Source organism: Schistocerca piceifrons, chromosome 6, assembly GCF_021461385.2.
Source record: "Schistocerca piceifrons isolate TAMUIC-IGC-003096 chromosome 6, iqSchPice1.1, whole genome shotgun sequence".
NCBI lineage: Eukaryota > Metazoa > Arthropoda > Insecta > Orthoptera > Acrididae > Schistocerca > Schistocerca piceifrons.
The window spans coordinates 79320656-79332948 of NC_060143.1; the positions used below are offsets into that span (position 1 = coordinate 79320656).

Here is a 12293-nt window from a genome sequence, read left to right on the forward strand (position 1 = left end):
ATCTGTTGACTCAGGGATCGAGACGTGGCTGCACGATCCGTTACAGCATACGGATAAGATGCCTGTCATCTCGACTGCTAGTGATACGAGGCCGTTGGGATCCAGCACGGCGTTCCGTATTACCCTCCTGAACCCACCGATTCCATATTCTGCTAACAGTCACTGGATCTCGACCAACGCGAGCAGAAATGTCGCGATACGATAAACCGCAATCGCGATAGGCTACAATCCGACCTTTTTCAAATTCGGAAGCGTGATGGTACGCATTTCTCCTCCTTACACGAGGCATCACAACGTTTCACCGTCAACTGCTGTTTGTGTATGAGAAATCGGTTGGAAACTTTCCTCATGTCAGCACGTTGTAGGTGTCGCCACCGGCGCCAGCCTTGTGTGAATGCTCTGAAAAGCTAAACCTTGTGTGAATGCTCTGAAAAGCTAATCATTTGCATATCACAGCATCTTCTTCCTGTCGGTTAAATTTCGCGTCTGTAGCACGTCATCTTCGTGGTGTAGCAATTTTAATGGACAGTAGTGTATATTTTCCTGCCTCTGATTCTGAAACGTCAATTTCTTCCGATCTCATAGATATGTACTACTAAAGTTATCTTCATGCATATATTTTTTGAATTGTACAGCTGTTCCTATAATTTTTCTATATTACTCTGTACTTTACGTAATCGTAATTTCTGTAAAGCCTAATACATGGCTCTTAGTTATACTTCATCTGATCGACTACATTGTATTTTCAAAAATACATTAAGCTCTGTTCCTCTATACTTCATTTTTAAAATTTTTTCATATATTTCTGTTCTAATGTTTCAGATGGGAACATGTCACTGTCCGCGTCCGATAAGCGGCGCAACTTGTACAGTTTTCGTGGCACCAACGTAAGCCATTGGGTCGATCAGTCTTAATGTTGTTCCTAGTTAGGCATACATGCCAAAGGCGGGAACGTGTTTTATTTTTGACTTGAGCATGTCTACTCTTAATTCTAACCATTGCTTTCTCGCAAAATAAATTTACTAAGTACCCTTTCTACGTCATGACAATTCTTATCTTGGGTTAGATAGGGCAGCAATTAGTCGTAGAATTAAGTGGCTTTAATATGACATTTATAGTCACAACGCAGATCAGATTTGGACCTGTGTCAGGTCATTATCAATGCTAAAACAAATACAAGAGTATATATTACAATGTGACTTACAAAAGTTGTAAGTCCATCACATCGTTGTCTTTTAATGTTAACATTACATACCAGTGCGGAACTGTAGCAGTTGTTCGTGCTCAAGTGAATCCTTATCTTGGTTAATGCTTTTTGTCATACTTATTGTTTTACGTACTATTTTATAGGGTTTCTCAAAATGTCATTCTGATGAAGACATACTTAGAGGTGTCAAAACCTAGCTCAATGTGCCTAACAGTTATTTGCAGCCGGTTGGTTGTGTGCTTCTTATGTTGAAACTAATATACGGTTGTTAAGAAACAGCCATGATTAAATCTAAGATATCTACCGCCCCAGGAGTCTAAGGCTGTGTGAAAAGTACAAAGACATAAGAGGAAAATTGCTAAACACGGGTATGGCTATTAATTTTAATAAGCATTGCGAAGAAAATGGATTTGTGCCAAACCTATTTTGACATCAGACAGTGTATGAAAGGTCCAAAAAATATTCAGTGGCTAGTTCAAAAAATTATTTACGACAAAATTTGTGTTTTATACGAGAAAAAGGACAGATTAAATGAAGATGCCTATGTTTTTTATCTTGATCTCACTAAAATTCTTCGATTTTTTAACGACAGGTTGGATAACTATAAGACTTGCATTGCAAAAAGATACGAGAAGAAGCATTTTGCCGAACATTCTGGCGGTGCGCTGTTAGGTGTGACCGGTATTGCGCGGGCTAAAGTTTCTTGATACTGAACTTTTTTTTTTTTTTTAAAAAAAATTGGTCGCAGTGACAAAAATTATATTTATTTCCTCACTCATTGAATTCTAAGGTTAGCTAAGGCGCCGGAATTTGTTTCCCGCTGGAGATACAGAGGCAACGTCTAGTCCCGACATTTCTTCTTCTTCTTCTTCTAATTCTAAAATTCAGGCAGTTGCGCATTAATTCCATGGCTGTCTAAATGCTGAGTCAGCCCAGTGGGGCAAGTTAGTGGCGTTCTTGTCAAAGGTTATGGAAAATTATATGTGACTTACTTGCGCCAGTCACTGTTCTCCCAAGCGTGCAAATTGTTAAAACACATACAGCCTTGGTTTAAACTATAACAACAATGTAAATTGACACGAGAGCGTTATAATTTTATAGGCTTGTCTATAAAGATTTATAATGGGATAAAAAGCCCTGTTTTATTTTATAGCTGTTGTTGGTATACAAACTTTTGTTCCCTTTGTGATTTAACTGGTAAATTTTTTTTTATTTTTTTTTTTTTTATTTTTTTTTTTTTTTTACTTGCTGCTTAACGTATTTGTTGCTGATCTCAGAAGTTGTTTCTCTTGCTATGCATTGTGTTTTTTAAATGATAAAATTTGTCGGATGGTGAATGGTGTGTATTTAAAACCCTGACCCAGTACTTTCTCGTATTTGATTTTTGTCAAGCCGCTTTCTGAAAGGTCAGATTTTATAGTGTGGTGTCGTGTTTAGCAGAGAAAAACTTGTCAGTGTCACGATTGTCTGGTGCCCTTACCGGATGAGATATTGCGGAGAGGCTTGGAATGCAGCCCAGAATGTTTAGGGATGGTGCAGAGGTCCAGGACAGGACCGTAAGGTACCGGCATTCCAGCTACAAGTCGCCGAGGGGGGGAGGTGGGGGGAGGAAGGGAGTGACGATATGACGTCGGGGACCACATTTGCCGTGTGCCTCCTCGGCGGTCGCCTTGTAGAGGTGATCCAGTGTTGTCTGGTTTGGGTGTAGTGGCGGCGGCGGTCAGCGCACCTCACCTCTGCGGACTTCCCGCTGAGCGCGCGGCTAAATCTGAAGCGGCGGCCAAAATACCTCCCGCCAGCCGGCCAGGCGGAAGCCAGACACAAATAACAGCCGTGTCTCGGTTAACAACAACTACCGCCGACCGCTTCTCCACAGCTAACAGCTGACTCTGTTGGACTACCGGCACCAATGCCCAACCTCGATCCGTGTGAGCGCCCAACTTCGCCCGCACCCAGTTGTCGACGGCCCCGGAAGGTTGCAAGACTTGCTTCCCACAATCTAGCCCTTTTCTACCGACATCATTACCAGGCCGTGCGTTCTGGAAGCAGTCTCTCGTTTTGTCACTTTCTACTCCTCGCAGAACCAGAAGCCTTGTCGGAGCACTGTCACCCCGCCACGTCCAGTTTTCTGAACAAGTAGCGCAGCGCGTCAGCCACAGGCATCGCCGCCTGAGCTGGTCTTCATTGCCAATCGGCCAGTGCGGAGTCTGGGACTGTAGCGAGACAGTGACAGAAGGTCGCCACGCTTCTTATGGAACTAAAAGCTCTACTAACGGGCGAACTGAGTACTGTGAACATTCGACGTGAAATTACTTTCATAAAAGTGTGCCCGGATCGGTAATGACTGGAAAGTACTGTCGCCTGTAGTGACAATGTGTACGCGATCACGAATGGTTATGGGGATGTGTGTGACGCTGCTGTTATAGAGCACGAACATCGACAGACATGAATACTTTGTGGGCACTGATTCCGTAACTATGTTGCAAAAAAAAAAAAAAACACTTTTTTTTCTCGCCGGCTAAGTGGCAGACAACAAGAACAAATTCCACAGAACAAGTCAAACGTCTTAGCAACAGTACATCTTGTTCGAAATACTGTCTTAAAGTTCGTGTAACAAGACTATTGCACTGAATCTGTATGTTGGGTTAGGTATAAGAGTCTCTAATACCGAAAACTAAGTCAAAGGCGCAGAGAATGTCTGAATGAAACCATCTCTCAACCTGTTCTTACAGGGTGGTCAGAAACAGTCTGAAAACTTTATAAAGGGTGTTGGAAGGTAGCCTGTGCTGAGAAATAACAGTTTAGAAAAAAAAAAGAGAGTGAACTAACATTGCAGGATTTGAAGCGCGTATGTGTTACAGTATTACGAATTATCTCAAAAGAGAATGGTCTATTGACACATAGTCAACATGGATTTAGAAAACATCGTTCTTGTGAAACACAACCAGCTCTTCACCCACACGAGTGTTGAGTGCTATTGAGAAAGGATTTCTAATTGAACATTTCTAGATTTCCAGAAGGCTTTTGACATCGTGCCTCATAAGCCGCTTGTAATCAAATTAAGTGCGTATGGAATATGGTCTCAGTTTCCTATTAGACAGGTCACAGTTCGTAGTAACTGACGAAAAGTCATCGAGTAAAACGGAACTGATTTCTGGCGTTTCCAAAGGTAGTGTTATGCGCCCTCTGCTGTTCCGTATCTATACAAATGATTTAGGAGACAATCTGAGCAGCCGTCTTACGTTGTTCGCAGATGATGCTGTCGCTTATCGTCTAGTAAATTCATCAGAAGATCAAAAGAAATTACAAAAAGATTTAGAAAAGATATGTGTATGGTGCGGAAAGTGACAGACGACTCTAAATAATGACACGTGTGACGTCATACACATGAGTTCTAAAGAGAATCCGTTAAACTTCCGTTACACGATACATCAGTAAACTCTAATGGCCATAAATTCAGCTAAATATCTAGGAATTACAATTATGAACAACGTTAATTGGAAAGAAGACATAGGAAATGTTGTGGGGAAGGCGAAGTAAAGACTATGTTTTATTGGCAGCACTCTTAGAAGATGCAACAGACTACTAAAGAGACTGCCTACACTACGCTTGTCCGTCTTCTTTTGGAGTACTGTTGCTCAGTGTGGGATCCTCACCAGATAGGGTTAACGCAGTACATAGAGAAAGTTCAAAGAAAGGCAGCGCGTTTTGTATTATCGAGAAATAGAAGAGAGATTGTTACGGACATGGTACAGGATTTGGAGCAGACATCATTAAAACAAAGGCGTTACTCGTTGCGGCGGAATCTTCTCACGAAATTTCAATCACCAACTTTCTCCTCCGAATGTGAAAATATTTTGATGAAGCGCCCGACTACGATCATCATAATAAAACAAAAGAAATTAGAGGTCGCAGCAGAGATATAGGCGTTCGTTTTTTCCGCGCGCTGTTCGAGAGTGGAATAACGGAACTGCTGTGAAGGTGGTTACATGAACCCTCTGGCAGGCACTTTATTGTGATTTGCAGAGTAGATGTAGGAGACTGCTGCCCAAATTCAAGCGGCCCGCCAGTGTCGCTGTCGCCAAACGTTTCTTTCGTTTAGCTTCCTGAAACCGAACAAAGAAAGCGATACAAAAACTGAGCACGGGACGGTAGTATGGATCGAACCCGAGCCAAACACTGTATAGTCTCGTGCGCTATCATGTACACTATGAGAACAAGTGACACTAATTATATCTGGCGGACCGCTTGAATTTGCACGCGCAATGGCCTGCTTGGCTATCTTTTATGCTAAACCCGAAAACGGTGCAACGCATCGAATTTTTTCTTAACAATTACATTTCAGCACAATCTACCGTGCAGCAGCCTTACAAGATTTTCAGACTGTTTCTGACCAGCCTGTATACAGTAGACCCGCCGCTGATGACAGGACGGTGTGCACGCAGCCCGCCTGCGTCATGGGAACAGCTTAGCTTCCCAGCGACTGCACCTGTCCTCGTCGCCGATGGGAAACACGCATCTATTTTGGCCCACAGTTTCACTTCACTCAGTTTCGAAACGTTCCAACACAGTTTTAATTTAAATACACCCGTAAGGTAATGAAGAACTCTCACTACTTACTAAGCATCTACTGAAGCTTTTCATTTAATCTCAGACATAACTGCGGCGCAGAGCAGGCCTGCCTGCTCCCCCACTCCTCCCCCCTCTCCCTCCTGCTCTCCTCTAACCCCCCCCCCCCCCACCACACATGATTGCATTAAAAGCCACTAACTTCCAACAGAAGTTCAGGACGCACGATTTCGTTGTACAATGCCAAAGTAGGTGCAAAAATATTAAAATCGAATTCAAAATGATTCCACTATCCAAGTTCTCTCTCAGAACCTGTACCACAGTAACAAATCCACGCCGCGCGATAGCTGCGCGGTCTGGGGCGTTTTGTCACAGTCCGCGCGGCTCCTCCCGTCGGAGGTTCGAGTCCTCCCTCGGGAATGAGTGCGTGTGTTGCCCTTTGCGTAAGTTAGTTTAAGTTAGGTTAAGTAGTGTGTAAGCTTACGGACCGATGACATCAGCAGTTTGGTCCCATAAGACCTTACCGCAAATTTCCAAATTTAAATAAAAAAAAGCCCACATCGTTCAGCGTCTCCTGTGCATACATACATTTCCTGAAAGTTGTTTGTCTTGAAATGAAATCTGCTGGTCAAAAATTGAACAACTACCGAAGTACTTCATATCATTTTGGTTTCAAGAGAAATTTGCTGTAATGTGTACGTGATTAGTTCAGTTACGAATGCGTAATGTAATAACTACTAAGAGTCGCCAAACACTTACTGGATTTCCTTCATGCCCATGAATAGCACGATGTTTCTAAGCGTGTTGTATACGTGTTAGAAAACAACACCTCTCTTCGTCCAGCACGTCTCAAACGCAAATTGCCGATGCCACAAACCGTGCGATCTGTGTACATTACTTGTGATTTAGGACTACATATCTTTCTAGCAAATTAATGTGGTGTACAACGCAGTATCTCGTTGATATTTCCTGCTTGCTTCCAACTTACTTCAGGTTTTATCTCGGCAAACAGTGACGCCCGAGTTGTGACCAATCATTGCAGAAGCTCCATATGTCATGATCGACGAATATTCTACACAATAAAGGCCCGACATGTCTCTTATGTTCTGTAAGCGCAAGAGAAAATGTAGTCGGCAATAGTAGTGTCGCGCACTGGGATGAAATCAAGGAGTTCTCCATCAAGTTGGACTCAACGCCAACAACTCAAGAGACATGGCAAGCTGAAAAACATCAATTACTTTAATGCTTCTGTCCAAACTAGAAGATATAAAAGGAAAGCTTTACTCCTGTCTTTCAGCTGGACGTCCAAACTGTTCGCCATTTATTCAATACACCTGCACGCCGTTCTCATTGACAGAGAAAGTATTTCGAAATCAGAAGTTTCCGTCGGGCATGAAATCGTTGCGGCAGTGCCAAAGCACTATCTTGCAAGTTCTCCGTCGCTGAAAGGATTGTCTACTTCAGCTATTTTCAGAGCTACCGTGTGTGGCAGCTCAGTTTCGTTGCTGCACCATTATGCATCACACAATTTCCTTCGTGTATGTATGTTACAAAGAATACGTGATCTCGAGGGAAACACCACTTAAAGCGCTATCAATAATAGTAATATACTTTTTAAAGTAAGACGTGTAGTAACTACATGAATACTTAGCTCCATGTCCTGTCTTATCTCGAAAAGTGTGGCTTTCTTATCTTCTGTATTGTAATTAATTGTCGGTAATTTCCCATGAAGCAATTGGAAATGTCGTTTCACATTATCTTGGGTTTTATGTCACACGCCAAATAGTGACTGCTGCTTTGATTTTCAATAAACAGGTAGATTTCTACACAGTTTGGCTTGAAGAGTAATGGTTCGTTAGATATTCGTTCTGTGAATCATGCAGCTCTGTCGAGAATTTTCTTCTCACTATTATAGTTACGCCTTGTTACTACAGGCGAGACAACGTAGACAATGCTAACGACGCAAGGTGGGTGATGCGCTTTGCAGCGCACCTGTTGATTTGAAAGGTGCGGTGCTGAAGTGGGAACCCGCAACTGACAAAAAATGTGTGAGCGATAGCCGCGAGAAGGCTCTGCCCGCACTCTATCATTTGTCCAGCCCTCGTCTACAGCTTTGCGCTGTTTGCTTTCCTACTGGAATGGCACTTCTTTCTAGTGTAATTTATAACTAGCCTCATTATGTCTTGTAAAGAAAATGTCACGCTGTAGCTTAGGCGGCAATCTACCGTCAGGTTTATGTTGATAACACTGCGACGTCATAGTTTTAAAAATCGAAGGATATGCATGCGGAATGATTCGGGAAGAATGAGCACACGAAACCCAGCTGTGCAGGTAGGAACCATACAGAACTGGGTTACCACTATTGTGATTCTTCACGGTTTGTTCACTCAGCGCGGGAGAACCACAAGAATGCGATAGGACGTTCTCCGGTCGTTGGCCCACAGAATAAGACAACCACGGTTTCGGTACCCAGTAGGTTCAGTCGACGACAGCAAATTTGCTGCTAGGCGCTTGAAGAAGCAGACCCGCTAGCTTTCATCCTACAGAGCGACGACAGATTTCGTCTCTCGTGAGATCATCATCAGCAGCAAACAATTCAGGCAGCTACTTAGCAGCAAGCTCGCCCGACCTGAAGTTTACGGCGCACGCCTGGTTGGGTGTAGCCCTCTGAGATCGCAGTGCTTTTCCTGACAAGGTTTCAGCAGCTCTTCACTACTTAACGAACTCTCGCAGCATCAACAACGCCACTACTGTGTAGACGCATGGGGCGATCACACAACATGTGTAGCGAAATGTTAGTCTATAACAAATCCGGAGAATTATGCAATATCCACGACACTATGTTCTAGCCACAAGATGTTAAAATGAACTAAGTATACAAACTTCAACAAATATTATCGGTACTACGTATAAAAAAAACTGTATCGTGTAAAAATGACGATAATCATTTCACTATTTCTATAATAATTTAATTTCTGTGTGAATTAAAACTATTATCAGAGAACTACATTCATAGACAACGACAATTGTAATCTTTTTTTGTTATCTGTGATAATTGTGGTTCAGTTGTTCTTCCTGTGCTAACCGATTAACTGTTCGGACGTGGGACGTGTGAGGTCTGTAAAGAGAAAACCTGTAACTATATAGTTAATTATTATTTGAAAAATAGAGTCGCTATTGTCTAAACGTGGATTTGTATTTATTTCGATTGTAATCCAATATAGTTAATGTTTTTAAGTGTTAATTTTCAGCTCCGAAATTAGGAGCGCAGCCATCAGCGCTAGTAACTTACAGCGGAGTTTACTAGTAGCTGGTATAAAACATATGAAACATTTTTCATTGAGAATAATTTTAAATGCTAAAGAATAGAGAAAAAAAGGCTTAAAGACTTTTATCTGAATATATCAACTTGATATAAAAGGAATCGAGAATAACAATACACAAATTGACTATCGCCTGTCTGCCGCCATCTTAGCAAAAGTATCTCCGCGGCAGTTTTGAATCGCGAATTTTAACAAACATAAATATTGTTAGATATAAACGAATGGAAATAAATGTGCACCGGTGGTCCTGAATCTACTTTAAATGACAGAATTCAACTCCGATTGAATCTTTAAAAACAGAGCTCACAGCACGTTACGTAATATCTATTTCTTATCTACAGATGTACGAAGCCTAATTATTTCGGACGATTTACATAAAATATTTTAATAGGAGACATACGTCAGTGTTGTGTACGTGTAGTAGTTGGTGACCAAATGTTCCTTTTGCTAGAGAAAAGTGCTTCCGTCTTAAGTAACAGTTGTGTAAAATCTGATAAAAGATATGCAATTTTGTGCCACTCACACGGTCTTACAGACAACATTTCTACATAACGTCAAGTGGAGATTTCTTTAGCAGAGTGACAAATATTAGCCGGGATAATCCTTTTTGAGATCAAACGAATTGTTACGCTGACAATAGGTAACTGGTTTTACATTTTTTGATCTACCTGAAATATCATTTGTAAGTAATTAAAGTAACGAAATACTATAAACCGGATCCGCCACAATGACATATATAAGAGCACAGCGCAGTATGAGCCGTTACGTAACTTTCATCACAAACACGAAAATCCGCAATTACTCTTCATCTCACGCTGTACCAAACGCTTTTTCTTTTTCTTTTTTTTTTTTTTTTTTAAAAAAAAGGTTCATCTATGAAACGACCCAGTTGTTTCAACCAAACTAGAGGTAACACCTATACAATAGAGCAGAGATTGATTATTCGAAACAAATGACGGGCGGGAGAATGGCGGGAGCTTCATTGGAATATGGAAGACACCTTGAATTAAACACCAAACTGGACATTATACTCAGAAACTAATGAAAATACATCGGGAGAGCCTCTGCAATGCTGTTAGAGTTTAGGGGAATAGCAAATGGACTGAGGCATTAATGGGAATTTGAGTTGAGCAGGGAGGGCTGTAAGAGTGATCCGTGCAGTTGTCAATGTGCCAGGGTGGCATAGTGGTTAGCGCATCTGCCTAGTAAGCAGGGACCTGGGTTCGAATCCTGGCCTTGGTAAACATTTTCATTCGTTGCTTCAGTCTGCATATGTACATCACAGATGTTTGAGACTAGAAAAGGTGTATGAAAACATATAGTTTCACTTGATATATATTTTGTATCACGTGTCTCACAAATAACACATAGACCCAACTGTAGAGCCTAGTCTGAAAACTTAAAAATGGCTTTTCACGTAGACCAATATAGGGTGTTCAGAAAATTCCCGTTACGACTTCTATGACTTGTAGATAGAGGAGAGTACATAATATTTTGAGTAGGAGTCCATGTCCGGAAACGTCATCCAACGATGCTACAGAGCGTCGAAGTTACACGTGCCGGCGCCTGTAAATGTATGTATATACAGGGTGATTCCGGTCCGTGATGTTACAAACTTTCAAGGATGATGGATAAATGCATCAATTTGAGGTAAGGATCGAAATTTACAAGCGAAAATCGTTGTAGACGATGACGTCCGCAACTTATTAAAGCAACGAGCGGTAACTCTTCGTTCGGGGGAGGATGGGGGAGGATGCGGGGGGGGGGGGGGGGGGCAAATCTAAATGCCAAGCAACCAGTTTCGAATTCTACAGCCGCCACCGCCGACAGTGGAAGACGTCTCCCGCACGATGCAGAACAAACACACAACGCTAGTATCTGGCACACTGGGGTCAACTTGTTACCAGTTCAGCAGCAAACTGTATGTCTGAGATACCGCGATTATCAGGGGTGTAGATGAGCTCGTCAAACTGCAGGTCGCTTACGCGCTGCCGTCAGATAGCAATTCTGTTTGCTTCAGACTTGCCGTTGAATCCACAAGAGGTACCCTGCGACTAACCACTAAGAAGATCATCTCCCTTCAATATATCAACACTGGAGAAGGTGTCAACGTGGATGAAGCCACTGAGTCACTCAGTGATGCTGTCACTAGTGGCTTAACTTCATCCACGCCACCGCCATGCCAACTTGAACGGTCAGCCCCTGCACTGTTACTTACAGAAATACGGGACGTAACCCAAGGACTTTGCCGACGCTGCGGACGCTGGAGACTGACTCGCGATCCCGTGCTGAAGGGGCAGGTCAACACGCTCCGTGGGCACATCGAAGCTGCATCACTCGCAAACCGAAACCAACGCTGGCGAGACAAGTTATCCACATCACAGCCAACAGTATCAACATGCGGTGTGGTGAGCATATTCAAAAGACTTCCTCCGCTACGCCCTGGCCCTGCCTAGAAACCAATAGCCAACACTCTAGCAGGCATCTTGGAAGCGAGCTTCAAGCCAGCAAAATAACCGTAGGGCCCTCAGGACACAACTGATCGAGGAGAGCAGTGACGCAGTGACGCGCACCTTGCCGTCGCAGGGGATGAAGAGGAGCCCCAAGTGGGTTCGCGTATAGCTGTTCCCCAAACAACGAGGCTCCAGGACAAAGCGACATTACAGCAAAGGTGCTCAAGGAACTGTCAGCAAAAGCGCACAATCGCCTTACCGAGATCTTGAATGGAATCATCAGCCACAGGAAATATCCTCACTCCTGGAAATATGTGACCGTCTTAACAGTACGCAAGGCTAGAAAGGATCCACAAAACTACAGTCCAATCAGCTTCTGCACACAATTAAGCAGGGTCTCTCAGAGATTTCTGCTTTGGGGGCTAAGAATGCACCCAAGAAAAAGAAGAAGCGAGTATATCGCCGTAACATTCGGCTCTGGTGAAGCGCACTCGACGGCCCAATAACTCATCCAGAGATCACAACTGGTTACCACAACCCAGAGTTCTGTCGAGACGTATTTTATGAGGTCTCTACGGCTTTCGATGGTGCGTGGGACCAAGGACTGCTGCACAAGCTACGCATTTTATGATTCTAGAGAGCGTGCATAAGGCTCACCCCATCTTATCTGCAGGACCGTACCTTCCCTGACCAGAGAGAACAGCCGATGTGCCGCAAGGTTCCAAGCTCGGGCCGACCCTG

At 43.1% G+C, this 12293-nt stretch overlaps 1 protein-coding gene and 1 non-coding gene across 6 annotated transcripts in view; one reads left to right on the plus strand and one right to left on the minus strand.

Moving 5' to 3' along the window:
- LOC124802503 (focal adhesion kinase 1) overlaps window positions 1-12293 on the minus strand; it is a 762075-nt gene that overhangs the window by 248805 nt on the left and 500977 nt on the right. The window lies entirely within an intron of this gene.
- Trnat-agu lies at window positions 10271-10341 on the plus strand. The gene has a single exon. It is a non-coding gene; the product is annotated as a tRNA-Thr (tRNA).